At 39.2% G+C, this 25,073-nt stretch overlaps 1 protein-coding gene across 2 annotated transcripts in view; it reads left to right on the forward strand.

The window, feature by feature from the left end:
* Nucleotides 1-15,818: 15,818 nt before the first annotated feature.
* The window catches only part of Ptpn4 (protein tyrosine phosphatase non-receptor type 4), a 189,066-nt gene continuing 179,811 nt past the window's right edge, over nt 15,819-25,073 (forward strand). Inside the window, exon 1 of one of the 2 annotated variants that reach the window (XM_077802315.1) lies at nt 15,819-16,461. The gene's annotated coding sequence lies outside the window, so the exon portion shown is untranslated. Of the gene's footprint in view, nt 16,462-16,495; nt 16,744-25,073 lie in introns of those variants that run through there. The other variant, XM_077802314.1, reaches the window with a different exon arrangement.

Genomic DNA, 25,073 nt, shown 5'->3' on the forward strand with positions numbered 1-25,073 from the left:
TGTGGCTCAGTGGTTAAGTACCCCTGGATTCAATCCCCTGGACCAAAAAAAAAAGACACTTTGAACACAGAGACAAACTGTAGAGCCCTTTCTCTGGAGATTGCAGATATCTTCTCAATGTTAGTGGCAGTTCTTCAATGTATACCTAATAGAGAACCCACAAAATGCACATCCTGGCAGATGGAGAGGGCCCAAATTTGAGCGTAGTCATTGATGGAGAAATCTGTCTCGATTGTAATATATTTTAATATATGAACATAAATAAAATGCAATACATTAGATCATGTATATGAATTTTTTTTTTTTTTTGGTTAATTGTAACACACAGTGGAAATACTAAGAGTACAAGGGAAATGTGCTAGTGATGCAGGGTTCTGGGGTCAGGATTATGAGCAACCAGTCATTCTTCATTGTGACAGTTGCCCAGTTCCCAGAGTCTCCTTAACCCTCAGAATTAGGAGTGGAGAAGCCCCCACATTTAGACAGGCAACATGGCAGCCCTGGAATAAAGACCACACTTCTCAGGATCCCTTGCATCCAGGTGTGTGCAGCAACCGAGCTCCAGCTGTGATGTAGTGATACTTACCGCTTCAAGCAACTTCCACCTAGCAGCAAGCTCCTGCCTTTCTTTATGTCTTTCCCCTGTGGCTGCCTGGCATCTGAATGTGTTGCAGCCCTTGTCACTAATCTAGACCAAGAGGATGAGTCACACCCAGGGGATGGCAGAGCAGAGAGCTAGAAAGAGCCGGGCCCCTGAGAAGTTCACAGAGCAGGGCCACTCAGGACTGCCTGCCTCCCTCAGTTTTTCACAGAAGAGGGATTTAACTTCTCCTGTGTAAACCACTGTATTTTAGGGGGTTTGCCAAATGCAAATGGGATTATCTTAATCTCTTTTGGATTTTCTTTTCTTTGTAGCACCCAGGATAGTATATATGCTCTGCAATAGCTAGCTCTCCAGCCTTCTCTTGGATTCTTGTGTTCATTTTTGCTTCTTTTCTAACTATGCATGAGGTCTCTTAGGAGCCCCCCTCCTGGGTTTAGAAGGGTCTGAGGCTGGCCAGTTTGTCTCAACCGGTCCTCTTAGTTGGCCCCTAAGCACTCTATAGATCCTATATTTCTTAGTGGTCTGTTGTTAATGACTATGGTAAGCTATCCAAGATGTTTTTATTAAACTTCAGAAGTCTATACTTATGAAAAAAAAATAGACCCCAGAAGAAATTATTAAGCTCTTCAGTCCATGCTGGATTTCAGGAAGCTAATTGGTCCTTCTTGAGCTGTTCTGGGTGGTTTTCCTGCGATTTCCCAGTTTTAATGCTGAGCACCACGCTCAGTCTCAGCTGCCAGTTAACTAGGGCAGGAAGACTGCTGCATTAGCATGACAAGGACTCTGCAGCTAGCCCAGGCTTTCCCAGCACTCCACCGGCCAACACAGATGGGGGCTGAGATTTGGCTGCAGGGAGAAGAAGGATATAAGGAAAGGAGCTGAGGGAATGGGGCATCTGAGAACAGGCAGGCCCAGAGATGGACACTTGAGACATCCTTGTGAAAGCTGAACTAACCAAGTGCCCAAGGTCTGGTGCAGGGGACACTAAAGAGGGGTAAGGAGAAGGACAGGAGTACAGGTCAGAAGGGTGAACAGAGGTGATTCACTGGCACTACTGGGAATACAATTAGTAGCTCTTGAATAAAGGAAGAGAAAAGGAAGAGAGAGAAGCAAAGAAAGGACAGAAGAAAAATAAAGAGGTTGCTAAAACCAAATGCCAGGCAGCCAAAAAGAAGTATTGCTTCAATAGAATAAACAAGATAAGAATGTGCCTGCAGGTATACTAGGGTCATGCTTCAGCTGGGTGAAAAACGCAGACACCGACACATACATATACAGACACATAAATAGATATGGATATACACGTAGGCATAGATGTCATGGTCGACTTCTAAAATGGCCCTGGTATTTATATCCTTGGGTAGTAACTTCCTACCATGAATAGGGCTGGCATGTGTGATGAATAGGGCATTATGGAGAAAAGGTGAGTAATTTCCAAGGCTAGATCATAAAAAAACCATAGAAGAAGATCTCATCTTGCCCTGTCTGATGACTCCCTCTGGGGGAAGCCAGTCTTCAAGTTACAAGGACCCAATGGAGTTTCATGGGATAATGAATGGAGTTCTGCCTACAGTGCTAACCAACCAGCCAGCCAGGTGGCCATCTTGGAAATGGATCCTACAGCCCTGTTCCAGGCTTCCGTTGCTGGTGACCACAGCCCTGGCTATCATTTTGTAGAGATTCCCCCCCCCGCCCCCCTATCCCCAGTACAAGGGATTGAACCCAGAGGCACTCTATCACTGAACTACATGCCCCATCCTTTTTATTTTTTATTTTGAAATAGGGTCTCACTAAGTTACCCTGGATGGCCTTAAACTTGCATTCTTCCTGCCTCAGCATCCTGAGACACTGGGATTACAGGCATGTAACACCATGCCTGGACCCCTACCTGGGCCCGACTAACATCTTAACTGCAACCTTAACCCTGAAAGAGCCGTTCCCAGATTCCTGACCCACAGAAATCCTGCGATAATCCTTTATTGCTTTTAATGTCACATGTAATCTTTATGTAATTTATAACAAATATAAATCATATACTCATATTTTCCATATATAATTTATAATATAGGCACATGTATATGATTATCAAAATAATGTGCCTTTATTGGAGAAATATTAATTAAAATTCAGAAAAGTAAATTGAAATCACCACATTCTACCCCTCCAGAAAAAATATCATGTCCTAGTCATTGTTTTAAGCACACTATCTGTTAACTATTTAATTCTCACAACAAACCTTATGAGGTAAGCATTATTATAATTCCCAAGTTAATTGATGGGGAAACTGAAACAGAGAATTCAAGAAACTTGCTAAGCAATAGGCAGAAGAGGTAGAACTTGATCCCAAGAATTCAGAGTCCATTATCATCTTATATTATGATACTATCTGGCTTAAATTTTGTATTTCCCTCCAGTATTTTTTCTATACATCTAAAAAAAAATTAGTAGGCTTTATTTTTTAGAGCAGTTTAAGATTTGCAGAAAAATTGAGCAGAAAGTACCAAGAATTTCCATATACCCTTTATCCCCGCCTCTCATCAACAGTTTCCCGTTATTAACATCAAGTATTAGTGTAGTGCCTTTGTTATAATTGATGAGCTGATACTGATACATTAAGTCCAAGCTTATATTCAGCCTCACTCTTGGAGTTGTATATTCCATTGACAAATGTACAAGGGATAGAACCGCCATCCTTGTATCATATAGTATTTACTGCTCTAAAATCTCTGTGGTCCACCCGTTCGTCATTCCTCTGCCTGTCATTTTTAAGCAGAGGTCATACTATATACATACACCAATTTTACATCTCACTTTTTTCAACTAATATTACATAATAAACATTTTTCCATGTCAGTAAAACTTATTTATAAACACAATTTTTGATGCTTGACTAACACTCTGTGTGCATGGCTGAACCATAACTATATTCCCTGTTGTTGGGCATTGGAATTGTCCTTCTAAGACCTTTTTGTAATTCCTGGAGTTGGGGATTCTTGGCGACTCAACCCAGTACTCTTAATTTAAGTGTGCCTTTATCCACAGATACATGTGGGTTTCAGTAAGCCCATATAATTGCTATGATTTAAACATACGTAACCTGACTCTGTTAGAAACTTGGAAACTATTGATTCTGTAAGTTTTTTCTAGCCTGTGAGTGCACGTATTCTATCCACCCCCAACCTGGCTTTAAGAATAAGCTTTCCTTAATTTCAAGAAACGGATCACTGGGAACGACTAAGAAATCGTCTTTGCATCCTATTTCCCACATTGGACCCAGGCAGGTAGCACTTATGCCTTCCCAGGATTGACAAGGATCTGAAGACAACAACAGGAGCAATAAAGAAAAGCCATACTGATTTGTCATGTACTCTGTATTTCTTTTGCCCATTTCCATATTCCATCACTTAATTCTGAATTCAGTTTTGACAGCCCACAAACTCCTATTGGATTAAATCGCTATGAATCATCTGTACTTTCAATTTTCTCTAATTGAAAATTCTCTTTACAAGTGATTTTCTACTTACTATACTTTCTTGATGTGCGTGCCAGGGGACACCTGGGTCTGTATTGCAGGCAGGTACACAGACCTGTTCAGGCTGGTTCATTAGTCACACTGTCATTAACAAGAAGGGATAATGCACAAAAAATTTAAGCCTTAGGTTTAAGTGTTGCCCTGCCCTCCCCTCTCCCTCTCCCTCTCCCTCTCTCTGTCTCTTTCTTTGAAATCTGATGCCCAGAGAGGAAGTGGTGTTCTAAATTGTGTAACTTTGTTAATCCTTAGAGCAAGTATTGGTATTAGAAAATTCTAAAGAACCACGAGGAACCAGAAATGTAAAACCTGAATTGGCAATTATAAGCCCTTGATTGATTTTGGCCAATGAAACATTATTTGTCTCACTCATGATGGGCAGAGTTTTAAAAAATTCTGAGTAAGTTCAACTTAGAGTGAAGCACAACCTTAATATTCATCTTAATGTATTCCTGGGTGTTTGAAGAAAAAAAATTTCATATAACTTACAGAATGCCTGTAAGATAGCTTAGATAGTATATAGGTAGCTTTCCAATGAATATCACTAGGCCACAGTAGAACAATGTGTTAATTTATCAAACATTCAGTAAAAGGTCTCTATAACATAATAAGTGTGTGTTGTGTGTGTCGGGGGAGGGGGTGCTAGGCACACTTACTAGGAATTAAAATTAACTTTAGCCAGGTGACTAGTAACAAATTTACAACTTTTACGTCCTTTTGCTTTTTTTTTTTTTTTTTTTTTTTTTGGTACTAAGGATTGAATCCAAGGATGCTTTACCACTGAACTATAGTCCTTTTTATTTTTAATTTTGAGGCAGGGTTTCACCAAGTTGCTGAGGTTGACCTCAAACTTGTGATCCTCCTGTTTCACCTCCTGAGTCACTGAGAGTAATAAGCTTTTGAGATAACCATTTTTTTTTTTTTAAATAATCTGTTAGAAGTTTGGCTTTACCTCCAGGAGAAGTTCAAACATAAAATTGGAACCATTATTTAAACTGGTTAAATATGTAATGACAACACATCAAGTTTCTACAATTTCACATATAGATGATTACAACTGACTTCTGAATTTCCTTTTCCTGCATCTCAGTCATAGGGCAGATTCCCCTTGGCACCAATGTTTCTATGCAGTGATTATTCTGGGAAAGGTGTGGGTTTTCAGAATTGAATGGGGGAAGGGAGGGCAAGATTTAGTGTTGATTGTAGCATGTTGATGAGTTGGATGCTGCTCATGGGGTGATGCTGTTCTTTTTTTTAAAAAAAAAAACAAACAAGGGGCTGGGGATGTGGCTCAAGCGGTAGCTCGCTCGCCTGGCATGCGTGCGGCCCGGGTTCGATCCTCAGCACCACCTACAAACAAAGATGTTGTGTCCGCCGAGAACTAAAAAATAAATATTAAAAATTCTCTCTCTCTCTCACTCTCTCTTTAAAAAACAAACAAACAAACAAACATTTTTTTTAGTTGTAGATGGACACAATACCTCTATTTTATTAATTTATTTTTATGTGCTGCTGAGGATGGACCCCAGTGCTTCACACATGCTGGGCAAGCACTCCACCACTGAGCCACAACCCCAGCCTCACTGTTGCTATTTTAACTGGTCTACCAGGTTCAGTCTCAGCCCAAGTCTAATCTCTCTTTCCTCAATGCCATGAAATTAACTTCTCTTGGATAACTAATTTCATGACTATACTGCCCTTCTTACATACATTCATCCCCTACCAGTTAATGCTCATACTCTTCAGCTTAACTTTCAAGGAATAACCCTCCAATATCCTATTAGCAAATCTTGTAATGGATTATAACAAATGGTTACACCTCCTCACCACCATCAAACTTTCATAAGATCAGATGTTACTCATATCTCCTACTACCCCTCCCCATAACATCATTCTTAAGAATAGAACTAGGGGGCTGGGGTTGTGTCTCAGTTGTAGGGCTCTTGCCTGCATGCCTGAGGGACTGGGTTCAATCCTCAGCACCAAATTTAAAAAAAATAGATAAAATAAATATATTGTGTCCATCTACAACTAAAAAAATAAGAAGAAGAAGAATGGAACTAGGAGCTAGGGTAGTGGCTTGGTGGTAGAGTGCTTCCCTAGCATGTGGGAGGCACTGGGTTGGATCCCCAGCACTGCATGTAAATAAATAAAATAAAGGTCCATCGGAAATTTAAAAAAATAGAACTAGAAAATCAGAGTTTATTTCACCAAACATTTTTGGGGAATCTCTACTGTGTAAAGCTTCTGGGGACCCAAGAGCAAACAAAAGGAAGGATCACTGTTCTAAAAAGGACTATGCACTTTGCTAGGGAGAACTGATTCCCTGGGGAATGGGAGATTCTTCAGGCTTCCGGGAAGAACCACTGTCAGAGCTGAAATCTTGGCAGAGAATGGGAGGCAGGGCAAGAAGAGCAAGACTGCAAAGACAGAAGGACAAGGCTGCATATAAAAAGGTAAGAACGGATCAGCTTATGACTCATCTGTGAACAGAACCTGCGCTGTGTCTAGTTGACAATACCTTGCCAATAAAACCTGGGGGTCACTCAACTGTAATCAAGGTGACTTGGGATAGCCTCAGAAGTGGTTTAAAACCAGAGAAAGTTGTAACTCAAACTGGTACATTGAACTGCCTGCTTGAGGTAGTGATGGATAGAGGAAATGTCCTAGAAGTGTGACAGGTTGTCAAAATTTGTCTGTGCTTTTAAGCCCTGTCCAGAGGAGAGCCACGTGCATTGGATACTCATGAGGGTTGTCATCACTGAAAAGAACTGCTCCATGTGGGGCAGGGAAGATTTCCATTCTGGGTTCCCTAAATGACTTTCTTATGCCTGGAACTTTGGTACTAGAAAAAGGATATTGTTATAGCAAAGACAGTGTCTGGTCCCTGGAAAGGCATATTTCTTTTTAAAAAGAATGAATTTGCTTTATAACCAGTTTCTTTTAAATTTTAGCATATGAGCATCCCAAGAGCCTGATCAATGTGTGCGTTTGATGAGTTCAAAGACTGACCAACCTCTGGTAGCTCCACAGGACTCTGTTATCTGGCAGGCAGTCACTGAGAGGGCAGCAAGCCTGCTCCTTAAATGTGGGTCCTGCTAGTATTATCATTTGTGTTTTGCATCTCCTCTGTCTTCTCCTTGACCATCTAGAATATAACCTGAAGCCATGTGACTACAAATACTTCACTGTAAGTCGTTTGTCTCCAATCCACAATGAGATAAATACAGAAATTGAGAGTAAGCAGTGAGAATTTGTCAGGGTAATTAATTTCCATCAAATCTAACAACAAAGTTGGGACTTGTATTTTATTATGTCTTTTATTATATGCCTTTTTCATTCTATTTCATTTCATAGTAATTTATTTTTATTTATATTTTATAAAGATGTTGGGACATTCTAGATTGATCGTTCACCCCAGATCATCTGACAAGAACTGAGGAAAGGGCAGGGATCCCTGGGTCACACTGAGGCTCTGTGATGTTCAGTGCCTGTCCAAATGGGAACTATGTCCCTCAACCTGCTGCACAGTAGAATCCCCTTGGGATATGATAAAAAAAAAAAAATCTATATCCTTATCTAGAGAGACGCTTCAGTTCCACCCTGATCAATTAAATGAAAATGTGGGTGTGAGCATGGTGGGGTTAAAGCATCTATATTTATTTATTTATTTAGGTACTGGGGATTGAACCCAGGAATGTTTTAGCACTGAGCTACATTCCCAGCCCTTTAATTTTTTAATTTTGAGGCAGGTTTTCGCTAAGTTCCTTAGGATCTCACTAAATTGCTGAGACTGACTCAAACTTGTGATCCTCCTGCCTCAGCCTCTGAAGTCCCTGAGATTATAGGTGTGTGCTTCTGTGCCCGCCTACATCTGTATTTACAAAAAATCTACTTAGTGTTTCTAACTGATAGTCAGGGATGGGAATCCTTTTTTTTTTTTTTTTTTTTTTTAAGGAATGAGGATCTTTAATGTGGACAGTACACAATCAATGATCACAGGTTGAATGGATGATTATAATGATTATAACAAGTCAGTCAGCCAACAGCTGGTACTTACACAGCTGATAATGCTGTATCAGGTTCTACGTAACATGGTACAAAGCCGTGGAGATTAATCAAGATTTTCCAATCTGATGATAATGCTTCTGTGAACAAAGCCAACATATAAAGAACACAAACCAACAAACCCGCAGTTTTCACCTACAAATAAAGTAACATTTATATGCTATACAGGGATGTTCTCTCTCACTCTCTCCTTTTTTGTGTGTGTGGGGGAGGGGTGATTATAACACACACACACACATACACACATACATATTTAGTTGTAGATGGAGAACGCCTTTATTTAGTTATTTTTATGTGGTGCTGAGGATCCAACCCAGTGCCTCACACATGCTAGGCAAGTGCTCTACTGCTAAGCCACAACCGCAGTCCTGGTGCTTTATTTTTTATTTTGAGACAAGGTTCTTAGTAAGTTGCTGAGGGTCTTGCCAAATTACTGAGGCTGGCTTTGAACTTGTGGTTCTCCTGTCTCGGTCTTCCAAGTCCAAGTGTGCGCCACCATGCCCAGCTCTCCCTGTCTTTTTTAAAGCAATCAAGATTGCACCTAATAGGAAGATTTCTCAGGTCCGTGTCCCCAAGTTGGTTAAAGAATCCACTAGATGTCACTCAAGATCCCTCAGGGTTCCCTCTTTCAGGGTCTGCCCAGCCTTCAATTCTATATACCATCTACCTTTCCAAACTGTGTCCCACTCCCAATGGAAACTCTTCAAAACAAAGGCACACTGTGTTAGGATATGAGTTAGTGGCAGAGCACTTGCCTAGCTTGTGCAAAGCCCTGGGCTCCATCTCCAAGCATTGCCAAAAGAGGAGGGGGTTGCGGGACAATAACAACAAACATGTATAGAACTTGTTTGTGGGTCATTTGATCTCCTTGTACAGCTTTCCCTAGGCTCACCCCATTTATTCATTTATTTGGGAATAATAACTGAGGGCTGATCTTATCTCAGATATTCAATTAAGTGGTGACAAGATAATGGCTAGTGATTCTGTCCATGATTCTGTCCTCATAAAGTTTATAGTTTCATCTATGAAAGCACTTCTCCAATTTGAATTGTTTGTTTATTTACTAATGCTCCCTTCAGACTAGAAGCTCTCAAACTTTTTTGGCCACCACATCCAAAGAAAGAAAGACATCTTATATCTCAACCCGCCCCCCACAAAAACACATGACCACATTTATGCTTATATTCCTGTTGTATGACACACTCTAAGATTTTCGATTCTAGTTATTCCTCTGTTTTCAAAATGCTAGTCATGATTCATCAAATTGATCTCACAAACCTCTAATAAATCATAACTTCAAGAATGAAAAATACTTACCTTAAGGGCAAGGGCTACCTCTTCCTGTATTACCATTACTTAGCAGATAGCAAGTGAGCAATACATATATTTTTTAATGAATAAAAATTATGAGGACTGATTTGCATTAATATTTAAATTAAAAAACTTAGATATAGGTTAAATGGCTTATATTATGCATGTTAATGTCCTAAGAATAAGCTTATACACACATTATTTTCACATATATCCTTTTGGTTTTTTGCAGATATTATATAGACATTATGCCAATATTTCACCCACAATCTGGGGTTCCCATTTTTAAATTCATATAATTAAAAATATGTTCATTTTGGGAAAAGAATTCATTAACTCTTTCAGATATTTAAACTTATAAACTCTAATAGCTAAAAATAGTTGGTATTAGAGATTATGGCACAAAGAAAAATAGCCTCCGAAAATGCCTTAATCCTCAGAACCTGTAAATATGTGTCCTTACATGGCAAAATCTTTGCAGATATGGTTAAGTTAGAGGGTTTGAGATGAGGATATTATCCTGGGCTACTTGGGTGGACCCAATGCAATCACAAGGATCCTTACAAAATGGAGGCAAGGGGGTCAGAGTAGGTGAGACAGAAACATGGAGATGCTATCCTGCAGGGTTTGAAGGTGGGAGAAGGAGCATGAGCCAAGGGATGTAGGAGGCCTTTAGAAGCTCTACAAAAGCCAGAAGAGGAAAGTTGGATGCAGTGGTACAGGCCTGTAATCCCAGCAACTTGGAAGGCAGAGGCAGGAGGATTCAAGATCAAGGCTAGCACTCATCAACTCAGTGAGATTCTGTCTCAAAATCAAAGGGATGTGGCTCAGTGTTAGAGTGCCCCTGAATTCAGTCCCCAGTACCCCAGAAAGGAAAATAAAAAGTCAAGGGAAGGTCTGGTGTTGTAGCTCAGTGGTAGAACACTTGCCTTGCACATGTGAGGAAATGAGTTCACTCCTCAGCACCACATAAGATAAATAAATAAAATAAAGGTATATAGGGGCTGGAGTTGTAGCTCAGGGGGAGAGCACTTGCCTTGCAAGTGTGAGGTACTGGGTTCGATCCTAGCATCACATTAAAAAAAAAAAAAGCAAATAAAGGCATTGAGTCCATATACAACTAAATTAAACAAAAATAAAGGTATAAAAAAAAAGTCAAGGGGAGATTCTCCTCTAAAAGTTTCTAAGGAATACAACCTATTGACTCATTTTTGTTTTTCTGATGTCCAGATTGTAAGATAATAAATTTGTATTGTTTTAAGCCACTGGAGTTGGGGTAATTTGTAGTAGCAGTAATGGGAAACTAATACAGAGATGGAGAAGATAACTTATTGGAATAAAGTAAAACATTCTCAAATTAAAAATGTCAGAAGCTGGGCGCGTTGGCTCACACCTGTAATCCCAGCCACTCTGGAGGCTGAGGCAGGAGTATCCTGAGTTCAAAGTCAGCCTCAGCAAAAGTGAGGCACTAAGCAACTCAGTGAGATCCTGACTCTAAATAAATACAAGTATATTTTATTTATTTAATGTCTCTAAATAAAATACAAATGTATTGGGATGTGGCTCAATGGTTGAGTGCCCCCGAGTTCAATCACTGGTCAAAAAAAACAAAACAAAACAAAACAAAACAAAAAAACCCTCAGCGGGCTGAGAGAGTAACTCGGTGATAGAGTGCATACTCAGCATATATGATGCCCTGGGTTCAATTTCCAACCTACCCCTCTCCTGATGCTGCCTGGCAAAGTGTTGAGGATTTTGCATCTGATAAAAGCAATTTAGCAAATAGTTGTGTGTATGTATGTAATGAATAATTCAAAAAGGTAATATTAGGACAACTGCCTAACCTGTTTTAAAAAAAACATGAAGGTCGATCTCTGTCCTGGTATACAGGAATTATTTCCAGATGGATAAATTTCAGGAAATATGAATGACTTTAATTGAGAAAAATGCAAAATCAAGAAATGGCAGAGAAGATGTGAGTAATGGTAACTCTCACACTTAGTTAAATTGGCAACATTTATTTAAAGTAAGAATGCACAAACGTTTTGGCCCCACAAATTCATTCCCAGGAATTGACCTTAAAGAAAATACTTCAATATAGGTATAAAGTTTTGTAACAAAACAAAACAAAAAACCCAAACATTCTTTAAAGCATTATTTGTAGTAGCACAGAACTAGAAATGACCCAAATGCCCATTAGTTAGAGAAGGCAGATTACATCATGGGAGAGCCCTTAGAAAGAGACAAGTATCTGTATGTTCTGTTGAGAGATGATCCCCAGATATATTGGTTAGTGAAATATAGTAGGTATAGCATAACCTGCTGTGTTCAGGAGAAAGAGATATACTATTTTAGCTTATACATGCAGAGTAAATTCTAGAAGTGTCCCATGGATGATTACTAGTGCTTACCTTTGGGGAGTGGATTGGAAGTAGAAGGAAATCTCTAGTTTTAAAACTTTTACATTTTGTGTATAGTTTTCTGTCTCAGGATTGCTAAGTTGGGTCATCTGCTCTGCTCTTCAGCCAACAAGAAAAAGAAAGAATTTCTAGCAAGCGAAGAGAGAGAAAGCCATGCAGACAGAGTGACAAACTGGGCCACTGCCTCAGAGGTATATGTATTTGATTTTTTAAAATAGTTTTTTTTTTAAGTACATTTAAAGTTGTTTTGTGCTTAAAGGAAGTCTAAGCCACAGTATTCTAAACTTATTGGAAAAATGTATTACATTTCTTTAAAGATTTAAATTCTTTAAATTTACTTGTTTTGTTTTTCTTTGCTTTAACGGAGGCATGGAGATTACAGATAAAAAGATGAAATTGCCCCCTAATTGTCTAGCCAAGGCAGACAGATATCTAACTGGGGTGTCATGTCAGAGACAAGCTTAGGACTCAAACTTGTCTGAAAGTCTTTGTACTTTGAAAGTTCCACCTCACCAGCTTAGGTAACAAAATCAAGTCATTTTAAGTCACGTGCTTTTTTAAAGTTAAAATTCATATCACTCCAGGCTCTGTCTAGCACGTGGAGTCCAACTTTCCTTTGGGGTTCTCTTCCCCTATATATCCCCAGTGATTCCAAAGTTACTCAAATTTCTTTCAAAGGGGTCCTCTCAAGCTACTGATGATAGGGTGGCCTGTGAGTCAGCCACAGTGCCCAGGCAAAGATTATCTTTCAGTAAGGCTGCCCAGGGTCATTGCCAAGGCCCAGGAGGCTGGGTTAGGCTGCACAGGCCAGAATAAATGCCAATTCCCTCCTGGCCCTGGCTATCCAGGGTTAGGAGAGAAGGCTGGTCCTTGCCTGTCAACAGCCTCCAACTATGGACACAGCCTTTACACTCACACTCCAAAGCACAGCCAAGGGCATGTTGAAGACACAGAAAAAAAAAAAAAGATCAGTCAATAGCTGTGTCTGCTAATATCCAGTAATGTTTGAGGTCGCTTAAAAAAAAGTAAGCTAACTCCCAACCATTAAATTTTCTTAACTATGTTTCTTAGGTGTAGATCAGGTATAAATTCCTTATTGTCATATCTTTCTACATCTATAAAGCTAAAGAAGTATGGTAGATGATGCTGTTTTATTGAAATTTAATTCTCTTGGGCTGAGAATATTGAACTCACTGCTATGGTTATAGTTGTTACCACATACAAAATGATTCAAATGATTCAGAACAGGCATTAAAATATAATAATTTTAAAAAGAACAATTTAAATAAGAGCAAAACTTTACATTTATAGAGAATTTGCAAATTGATTTTCTTTGACTTCTGTTTAATGAACAGTGGTCTACGCTTTTGCTACTGTAAGGTGGTCCAAAGACCAATGAGCTTCTTAGAAATGCAGAGTATCAGGCCCTACCTTAGACCTAGTGGATTAGACCTGCATTTTAATGCCATACTCAGGTTATGGATATGCACATTGAAGTCTAACTTATTATTTCCCAGTTCAGTCTACAATAAGTCAGTATGGAGATGGATATATTCTAAAGCTCTCTCTCTTTCACTCTCTCTCTCTCTCTCTTTTTTTTTGTTGTAGTTGGAAACAATACCTTTATTTTATTTGTTTGTTTTCATGTGGTGCTAAGGTAGATTTAAGTGAACTTAGAATTTTCTAAGAATAACAGTAAGTATTAGTGACTCCAATGGCCCATCCTGGTGACTTTCACTAAGGATGTTCCATTCAGGAACTTATTTAATTTATATGAATTATCCAGAGTAAGCAAATCCTAGAGACAGAATATAGCTTAGTGGTTGTTAGGGACTTGGAAGAGGAGGAAATGGAGAGTGACTGTTAACAGATATAAGATTTCTTTTGGGGGGTAGAATTAGTAGTGATAATTAGTAGTGATAGTTTATGATAGTTTATTTTAGGTGGAATTAGTGGTGACAGTTGCACAATTTTGTGAAGGTTCTAAAAAGCATTGAATTGCACACTTTAAAGAGTAAATTTTATAGTATGTGAATTATATATCAGTTTTTAAGAAAGTGGCTTCATACTTTTCTTAAAGAACAATAGATGAATATGAGGCTTATGTTTGTTTATCTAAAGGGCTCATCCTGAGGAGTTTCCCAAAACAAAGGATGTCTTTCTCCAAGCCCTCATCAATGCTGAGACTCCAGATATATTTATGCTACACGTCAGATTTATGTATTATGTAAATATAGATGCTGTGGTTTACAGATGAGGGTAGAAGGAATGAGCTGCAGGGGGAGGGTCTGAAGATGGAAAGGTTAGTTGGGACTAGTAATGAAGCTCTATAGGGCATCAATAAGGGCAATTTAGACCTGATTAATATCACTGATAATATCCAAACTACCAGATTTAGAAGGCGAGGAAGAGTGTGCTCCATTTTAAACATCTTCCTGAAATCCTACCGTGAGAGATTCAAACATTTCATTCTATCCACAACACTATTTTTTTTTTTAAACCAGGCAGTGTAATCAAACATTATAAAGGATATAAAGATGACTGAGAGGTCCTTTCCCTCCAGTGGAAGTAGTGATCAGACCATGGAGTGGTGGTATGACCTGCACAGAGCTAAGTACTGTACAATAAAATGTATAGTATGATAAGAATCAAAGGAAGATATAAACTTAGAGCTCTCTGTGTCAAAAGAGGAAGAAATTACTTTTTACTGTTGGTGGTATTCCTTTCTGATCTTTTGTTGGAGGATAAATGGATATTGATAAGTGGATTTGGGATGGAGAGCATTTTATAGAGTCAACAGCATGAACAAAGGCATCGAAACTGGATACTTAGAGGCAAGAATGCATATTTAGGGAAGGATGAATGAGCATTGGCTAGACAAGAAATCTGGAAAGAAAACTAAGTAGACGAGGTAAAGCAGAAAAAAATACGAACTGACGCGTTTTCTTTTTCAAATGGCAAAACTAGGGAGGGGGTTGAGAGGAAGAGAGTCAGTAGAAATTGCAGTCTTTCACAGATTGGTACACATTTCCCTGACTGGTAAATAGCCATTGTGTTGACTTGAAGGGAAAGTAATTTTTGAAGGAAGATTTTTATAAAGGCCGGCTCTAGTAGGGTGGAAGCTATGAGCAAGGAGAAGGAAGAAGACGCCTGGTAACTGGAGAGGGTACCGGCAAATATGAGGCAAAAGGGAGGTGTGACGGTCAGGTCCCTGTATCTTTCATTTAAACTAAGATCACCCAGCCCATAAGGCATCTGTCCTATCACTAATAGGTTTGTATCCCAATAAAATATGAAAATTCCTGACATGATAATATTAAATGCGCTTTTATTAGAGTGAATTAATTCGATTTTAAAAAACACGGTGTTCCTGGTACATAGAGGGCACCTAACGTTTTATAAATTAACCTTGTTTGTTTGGGCTTTGTTTTGGAGCCTGTATTTAGGAGAGTATTCAAAACTGCACCACAAATCCTCGATCTACTATTAGTATTGATACTGGGATGCCCTGGTACCAAAAGATCTGCTTCTCCCCTTTAACACTTTAGTCTCTGGCCCCTCCCATAGGTCCCTAGGATCCTTAGGTACAGCGGCGGCGGGGTGGGGGCGGGTATTGCAGTTCGAGCAGCCAATCACAGCGCGGAGAAGAGGTGGGGCCACGGCGTCCCGCCTCTCCTCCTAGACCGCCCACCCCACCTTCCCAAGACCCGCCCCTCTCACACCTGCGTGTCCCTCTACTCTGGGGCTGCTGTAATCTCTATTCCCTGCGCTAGCAGGGAAGGGGCGTGGCCTCACCTCTCGCGAGACCGCCTCCTGTTGCCTTTGCCGCTGCTCATGGCAGCTGACTGGTCGCGCTTGCGCAGCCGCCATGTTCGGTTGCTATGCTGCGGCCTAGGAGACCGGTTGTGCTTGAGGGAGGAGGAGGAGACGGAGACGGAGGAGGAGGAGGAGGAAGAAGAGGAGGCGGAGAAGGAGGGGGGTGACTGAGCGCCTCTTGCACTCTCACACACAAACCCTGCCCAGGATTGCCCGCCCGCTCCAGGCGTGCTGCGCGCTTTTCCGCTCCTCATCCCCCCCCACCCCCCCACATTGTTCTCTCAGGACTCCTGGGTCCCCAGGGGCTGAAACTGGGCCTGAGCTGGGGCGGGAAGAGATTTGGCTTTGGCCGGAGGGTCAGAGATCTGGGGCCAGGCCCCCCGCCCCAGATCCCCTCCCCCACGTCGCTTTTTGGGGGGTGTGGATTATCTCATCCCCGCAGGGAGGTGGGAGAGGGCGCCGGCTGCCCGCCTCCCTGCCACTTCCCGGGCGGCGCTGGCCCGCGGTAGCCCCGCAGCATGAGGTGGTGCTGGCGGCTCCCGGCCGTGGCACGGCCGCTGCGGCGGCTGCTGCTAGGGGAGCGCTGAGGGAGCCCCCGGAGCGGCGCGGCGCGGCAGACGCGCTTCTCCCGGGTGCGTCCGGGCCTCGAGGTTTTTTTTTTTTTTTTTTTTTTTTTTTTTGTAAAGCCGAGAGGACGCGGCTGTGATACGAAGGTAAGAGGCTCTTGGGTGCCCGCCGGCCTTTCGGCCCTGCACGTTGTATGCTAGGTTGTTACCTGGGGCGTGTGAGGCTCTTGGAGGTGCCAAATAGGGCAAACCGGAGGTACAGGGTTGATTTAAAAGGAAGGAAATAAGGACGCTTCTTTTTTTCCTTTTTCCTGGGACCTTTGCTCTTGGAGTTCCCAACGTTATAGTTGAAATCTGTTATGGGTGAATGAAGGAACAAGGGATGGAATACGTACGAAGATGGAACGTTTCGCGGTGCCTGAACTCTATGTAAGGCTTTAGACTCTTTATAGACTTTTCCATTGCTGGTAGAATTCTTGGTAGATTTTTAAAAATTGGCTCAGGAGCGCTTCTTGCTTGCTGCAGGAGCACACTATCTCTACTATTCAAATTCTAACCTTCTAATGCTTCTACCAGTATATGCTAGTATTTAGAAATCTGTAGTTGGGCCAAAAAAGTTGAGATATAGCTAAGTAGATGAGCCGATGCATTTCCCAGGGTTTCCTTAAAATGGAACAGTTTACAGTTGCACTGATGTACGTATGGATATTTCTGTGAAACTTAGAATGGGAGACTGTGTCTGGGCTTGCATCATAGAGTGACATCAGTATGCACAAGGACGATTTGCAGGATTTTTCAAAGCCTTGTTCTAGGAGGACCTGACATATCTGCAACAAACCAGCTGCTTTTCGAATATGAAATTTAATATTAAGTTTTTGTGACGAAATCTTGAGCCCACTTGAAACAGCACAGCACAATAAAACATTTAAAACATCTATGGAGGAAAAAAAAGTCAGTGTATCCGACTTGTAATAGAAGATTTGAGTAGAAAGAAGACTGGTACAGTAAAAGCCAGGGCATTTTAAAATCCTGGCTTCCTGAAGCTTAGTGTGCCAGAGGGAGGAAATTATTTCTCATTTTTTAAGAGGGGGAGGGGATGACCTTAAAATAAATGATTATTCAGAGCCCCAAATGTCCTCAATGGAATAGAGCTAGATACATCAGTTAAATCTTGAATTTGATAAGTTTAAATTGAACATTGTTTTAAAGGAAAAGAAAACTTTTGAAAGCAAAAGTTGTGTATGGTGCAGAACTACTTTACAGACTCATAAGAGTTAAGTCAGTTTGTGGATACCACCATTTTTTTGTCAGAATAAATTTCTTCTCCACTTACCATAATAGCTATTTTTGCATCTCTTAACATTTTTATGGCTTACATATCTTTATTTCATTTTGCATTTACACATGTGCATGGTTTTATAATATGATCTTAAGTGATTTGTAAGAGCAACATGGTCTTTTTTGCATATAGTAATTGTGATTTAGCTAGTATGTTTTAGACATTTGGCAAGACATTTTGAACACAAGGAGACATCACTATTTTATAGTTTTTTAAGATATTGAGTAGGTCAGTTATTAATTTAGAAAACCAGGGATTCTTCAAAAAGCAGTAATAGATGAGGATGTGACTTTCTTATTGCCTGTTTTCTAAAATGTTAGCTGTGGATGGATTGTGTCAAATTTGTGTTGTTTTTTTTTTTCTTATGTCGTAATTGAATATCTTTAAAATACCTCTAGTAACATGTTACTTTAAATTTATGACACCTGATTTCTAATTTAGGCTAGGCATAAAACCAGCATTGATTGAATGCACTTGCTAAAAATACTTTCTGGGTCAGATGTACTTAGAATGCAGCCTCAGGAAAATTCGTTTAAACTAGTCTGTGACCAATGTACACTTCATTATTATTGAAGGGTGTTAAAAAAGTACAGAATATCACAAACTAAATTTCATTAGTTCAGACAAAGGTGCCTAACTTTTATTTTAATGTGTAAAGTAAAATAGTAATAAGTTTATGTGGGATAATAATTTTAAAAAGTTTTTTTCAATTTTTTTAAACTTATATGATCCCTGTAGACTGTTGTTAAACTCTGTGGTTTATATACTTAATATATTTTAGTTTCATCTATTAAATATAATTGAGTTGTATAGTGACAGTATGTATATGGAAATATTGTTGTTATTGGTCTAGTATTTATTTATGACTTTGTTTACACTCAATAAGGGGAATGTTGACCATATTTTTTTAAGTGAATTATCTTTAAGGAACAAAGAGACTACCAGATAATTTCACAGAGGCACTGATATTGAGAATACTTTATTTTGTCCTTCAGAGAGTTAATTTGGTCACTTTTAAACAGCAGGAATGCCTTTAAAAAATATTTAAGGATCTTAACTTGTTTAGTGGCTGTTTAAAGGGAAATGGTTAAAAGTTCTTGAATTTTTTGTTACTTATTAGGTATGCAAAAATCTCTGACCTCACTAGGAATGAAAGTCTGTATGATTTAATGGTGCTAAATATGAATTATTGCTCATAAATAAAATTTGTTTATTGGTAGAAAAGCACTGGTTACAGACTGAATTGAATTGTTATTTTTCTGGGTTATTGCATGTTATGAAGTTTTTTATATGCTATAGTTTTTTATATGCTATAGTAGATTAAATTTACTGGCTCACTAGAAGCTGTGAAGCCTTGAAGATTGGCTTAGCATTCTGGAAATCCTTGTATTGTTTGCCAGGAAAGTACTGTAGGAGGAAGGTATTGTTATTTCTTCATTTAATATTCAATTAGTACCGATGGTGAGAAGGAATATAATGTAGAAGCACTGTAGGGTATTTATTGGTGTGGAAGTCAGTTGTTTAAGAACAGCCTAATTTATTGTATATCCTTTGCATGAGAAGTCAGTATAATCAAATATAAAATGGAATGGGGGAAAAGAGAAGGGAAAATTTGTCACACTCTCTGTATTAGAGGTATTTTTCCCTCACATTAATTCTTTATTTCATTATTCCGAAGTAGAAATACTGGAAGAAAAGCTCAGGTTTTCATACTGTGGACTATTTTGAGGGGAAGATATTAACTTGGGTGGGTTATTGTGTTTATATCTTTTAACAAGGAGATTATGTAGAGTACTAGGGAAAAAAAAAAAGACTCCAGAAGAGAAGAGTAATAGTATTTATTATTTTGTTAAGTGTCAGACAGTGTACAAGGGGTATTTCATGTTATTCCAGTTCATCATCAAGTATAATTTGTGAGGTAAGTATTATTAATCCCCTGTCCTACCCCTGAAATAGAAGTAAAAAGAAATTAAATAACTTGTCCAGAGTCATACTCCTAGTAAGTGGAATTCAGACCACATTTGTCTTACTGTAAAGCTTATTCTTTAGATCAGGGCTGTCCAGTTAAGTTTTCTGCATTGTGGAAATATTCCCTCATGTCCACACTTTAATGAGGTGTAATTGACAAATATGATAGAAATGTTCTTTTTCCGCGCTGTTAGATATGGTAGCCATTAACCATGTGTGGCTGTGGAGCACTTGACATGTGACTAGTTATGTGTGAGAAAATGAATTTAAAATTGTATTTAGTTTTAATCACTTTAAAATGTGGTTCACAGATGCTAGCCATATCTGGTTGTGAATGTGATAGTGTTGGACAACACAGCCTTATATCTTGCATCCTATGAAATCTGAGTTCTAGTATGTAATCTTCTACAAGTTTGTGTATGGCGTTGGGCATGTTACTTTGTTTTAGAGTCTCCATTTAACCTATTGTGAAAACAGTGGGGTTACCATTAAAAGATTATTTCCAAGATCTCTTCTTGTAATTTTTATTAAATGTTCACTGGCTCTTAATACAAACATTTGTGAAAGTCTCCCCTCTGCAGTGTGCCCGTTCTTCATATAAGGATTTTTATTCAGTCATTTTCTTTTTGAGAATATGTATAAATCACACATAAAGAATAATGGAGTACACACACACACACACACAGTTGTTTGTTGAAAAGATTGGGTAATCCAAGGCAGTACTATATGTTGGAACAAAGTTTGAATCTTTTAAAATATCATATTTCAGCAAGTCACCTTCCATTTAAGAATATGTAGAGTTCCCTGGTGCTTATCAAATTTATTCTCAATTTATCTGCTGGCCCTTGAAGACTTTCCCCAGTTTCATCTCACCAATGCTGTTTCTTATTTTTGTTTTAAAAAAGAAAACATTCTTGTTTTTCCCTCCATCATTTTTTCCTCAGTTTAACCATCCTGCAGTCCATCTGCCTCCTTTAAGCTGTTCTCAAAATTCACCTTTTCTGGAAGAATGATGCTTAATCCATTCATAAAGATCAGGCTTTGGGCTGGGGATGTGGCTCAAGCGGTAGCGCGCCCGCCTGGCATGCTTGCGGCCTGGGTTCGATCCTCAGCACCACATACCAACAAAGATGTTGTATCCGCCGAGAACTAAAAAATAAATATTAAAAATTCTCTCTCTCTCTCCTCTCTCACTTTCTCTTTAAAAAAAAAAAAAAAGATCAGGCTTTGAGTCCTTGTGACACCACCTGGAGTTAATATACTTGCTCAGATACAGTTTATTATATCTTCCTACAGCTTTTCTTGAGTTTTAATGTTACCTACAAAATGTAATAAAATTAAAAACAAGGCTTGCTTAGTTTGTGTTGCTTTGAGTTTAGTTTGTTATTCAGTAATTCCCTTTTTAAAAAAAGTTCCTGATTTTAAAAAGTGATAAATACTGTAACAACATTTATTGGTAATCACCATTGTAATATTTTTTATTCCTTCTGGATAGTTATCAATACTTATTTATATTATATATAGATGTGTAATATATAGACATATAGCATATATACCTGTATTTTTTTTCCTGGAAAATTGTGTAGTCAAGATATAATTTTAAGTCAAATATAAGGGAAACAGATCTGGTTTGGAATCTAGTCTCAAAAACTTTGTGCATGTCAGAGAAAACATTCTACATTTTACCTAACTTTTGTATTTACATACATGAATAGAGCACAGTGAATCCCAACATAAAGTATGTCTACAAGACACTAATTAAAAAAAAAAAAAAAAAAGCTGTAAGTTGCATAAAGACCAGTAGGGTAGAGGGAAGAAAGGAGGGACTGAATTAGAGCAAATTATATTTTATGCTTTTGTGATTATGTCAAATATATCCTAATGTTTTGTATAACTACAGAGAATCAATTAAAAAAAAACCCTTGGACAAATTATGTAACATCTGAACCACTTGGCCTTTTATTGTGGAGATTAGGATAACATATATAAAGCATCTAGCACTGTGTTTAAATAGATGATCAAAAAGTGGTAGTTGGTATTACTATTTTTTCCATTTTCCCATTCCCATGTTCATGAATGTAGTTTAAATGTTTGCTTAAATTCAGGTGATATTCCATAATTTATTTAATCGTTTGCCTCTTGTTAACTTTTAAAATTTTCCTCAGTCTAAAACTGTAGGACTGGGATAATGGTCCAGGGTTATGCCAAATCTCTCTCTCAAAATTCTTACAATGGGTAGTCTTGTTTTGAAAAAGATGTTGATTTGATTGCATAGTTTTGCGTTGTTATTTTAATTAATGTGTTTTTGAAATTTTTGGTTTATTGGGAAATGATGTTGTAAGCATTTCTTTACCTCTTAATAGAGTGAGAGTAATGGCATAAAGGAAAATACGGCATGATTCTTGTCCTTGAGCTCAAATTCTAGAGTGGTAACACATGTCAACAAACACAATTCAGAGTGACAGTGTAATAAGATCTGGGGGAAATGAGAAGTGGTATTTGTAATATGGTCTTGAAGGATGAGTTGGAATTGATCTGGGGAAAGAGAACAGTGTGTACAAAAAGTCAGAAGTACGAAAGAGTACGTAGTGTGTTTGGAGAAATGCAAGTTGTCTTGTGTATATTCACCTTTTGATGGGTGTGGTATCTACTCCTGTGTATGAATCTGTGTGTGCATATGTGTTGACTATTGAGGGAGACAAGCCTAGTGAAGGATTCTTATGTTTGGGCAATGAAAGGGATCATATTAAGACCTTTAGAACAGAGCTTCACGTTGGGTATGTTGGAGCCTTAGGATGGTTTCTTTTGGCTTCATAGTCTTCTTGGTTTATACAGTTGTGCTAAAAAATTATTTTGGTGCCAACTTGGGAAAAGGATTGTGAAAAACAGTGTTGGAGAGTTTATCCATTCACTCTTGGCAGCCCCACTTCATAGTCAAGAATAAAACGCATACCAAGTCCTAAAGCAAGCATAAAGAAGGTCAAGTCAAAGTCTCCTCTTCCTCCCCTGTCTTCCCTTCTTCTACCCATTCCTCAGTATTTTCTTCATCATTGTTGTTGGGGGAGGGTAATTTTTGGTGCAACTGTGTGGGAAATCAGCATTAACAATTAGGATATTTGAATAAGGGAATAAGATTGGAAATAGGTTTTGAAAGGTAACTCGTGGCTTCTAGGTAATGATACAAGGATGTAAGAATGGTGCAAGGATGAGGTTAGAAATGGGGTAGGGAGATAAGTAAGGATGATCTTAGCATGCCAAGTGAGGGATAATAAGGCTAGGAATGGGGAAATAAAAATAAGAATGTGAGATTACTGATTAGGTAGTTTCATTAGGACTGTGAAAACTGATTAGGTAGTTTCATTAGAACTGTGACTCCATTTGGATATGGGGGAAGGAGGCAAAAAGTTGAAAATGATGCTAAGATTTGTTCTTTGGCCTCTTTTCTCCTTTGAGAAGGCCAAATAATTTTTATTGAGTACCGTCAGTGAGCCAAGTATTTTGCTAGGCACCAAGTTTGTCATGAGTCCTTATTGGATTTTAAAAAATTAACATTTTGAAATTCAAGCCTAATGAAAAGTCTCAAGGAAAGTAGTTAGAGCGCCTGAACTGTCTATTTGTTCATTTGCCTGTTCAACCAATTTTTAACAATATATATGTACTGTGTATGTACCCAAGATGAGCCTGGAACGTTTTGTTGTGCCTAACTTACTGTAGCAGGCTTAGTAAAAACTTCCTTTCTACATTTCCAGGGATAACCTGGGCATATCTTTTTGTTATGTCTAATTATATTCTGTTTAAATTTATTTTTCACATTTTTTATTGATATATTGTAGTTGTACATAATGATGGGGTTTGTTGTTACATATTGGTACATGTGCACAAGATAACAATATTATTTGGCCAGTATCACTCCCTAGCACTTCCCTCTTCCCTCCCCTCTTTTTGTCCCCTGATCCTGTCCCTCTTCTGATCTCCTGTCATGAGATCCCTGACTACCCTGCCCACCCCCCACCACCTCTCTTTTCTTTTTTTCTCTCTAGCTTCGACAGATGAGAGAAAATATACCACCCTTGACCTTCTCAGTTTGGCTTATTTTGCTTAACATAATTAATGACCTCAAGTTCCATCCATTTTTCTGCAAGTGGCATAAATTCACTTTTATGGCTGAATAAAACTCCATTGTGTATATGTACCACATTTTCTTTATCCATTAATTCACTTATGGACAACTAGGATGATTTCATAGTTTGACTGTTATGAATTGTGCTGCTGTAAACATGGGTGTATGCATGTATCCTTATAGTGTGGTGACTTTAATTCTTTAGGATAAATACTGAGGAGTGGTATAGCTGGGTCTATGGTTGTTGTATGCCTTGTCTTTTGAGGAAACTCCATACCAATTTCCATAGTGGTTGTATTAATTTACAATCCACCAACAGTATAAAAATGTTCCTTTTATGTTTATTATTATTATTATATTTGTAGTACATTTGTATTTCTTCTTTTGATAGCTATTATTTAGTTCAATTTGCCCATTTATTAATTGGGTTATATGATTTTTTTCTTTATATATTCTAAATATTAGACCTTCTTTGGGGGTGGGTACTGGGGATTGAACTCAGAGGCACTCAACCCCTGAGCCACATCCCTAGCCCTATTTTGTATTTTGTTTAGAGACAGTCCATTGGGTTGCTTGGTGCCTTGCTTTTGCTGAGGCTGGCTTTGAACTTGGGAATCCTCCTGTCTTAGCCTCCCCAGCCCCTGGGGAGGCATGCGCTACTGCACCCCGCTAGATATTAGAGCTCTTTTGGAAGAGTAGACAACAAAGATTGTCTCCCAGCAGAGGCTGCTGCCAAAGCCCAGAGGTCTTTTCTCCAGGCATGGTTGCCTCTCCCACACTGCTGCCCCCACCTTTGCCTAGAGGTTTTCTCTCTGGCACCGCAGATGCCACTTCTACCTACTGCTGCCTCAGTTGCCCACTCCTCCCTGTCATCACCTGGAAGTCTTTTCTCCAAGCGCTGCTACTACTGGTGCTGCTCCTGTCAACTGATTCACATGGTGCCGCTGCCCTGGACTGCTGCTGCTGCTTCTGTACCACTGCTGCTGATGTCCAGAGGTCTGCTGCCAGAGTGCCTGCAGGTTTGATTACACATGGCCACCTCCATCTTGGGATGCCAGCCAGCGCCTGGGGCCTGGGTGCCAGCTGGTTTGCTGCCACTGCCATCTGAGGGCGAGCTGCCTCTGTTTGGGGACACCAGCGGGGACCCGGATGTTCAGTGTCAAAGTGCCTGCAGGGTTGGCTGCGCCTGGAGTCTTCCTATAAGTTGACTGCCATCTTGCAGTGCCTTTTCAGGGTCACTTCCCTATGTAAGTGCATCCCTGATCATCTTCCTGCAAATTAGAACAGCTTGGAGATCTTGGGTCTGCAATGTGACCAAGCTTGGGGTATTGA

This window comes from Urocitellus parryii, chromosome 1, assembly GCF_045843805.1.
Source record: "Urocitellus parryii isolate mUroPar1 chromosome 1, mUroPar1.hap1, whole genome shotgun sequence".
Classification (NCBI taxonomy): domain Eukaryota; kingdom Metazoa; phylum Chordata; class Mammalia; order Rodentia; family Sciuridae; genus Urocitellus; species Urocitellus parryii.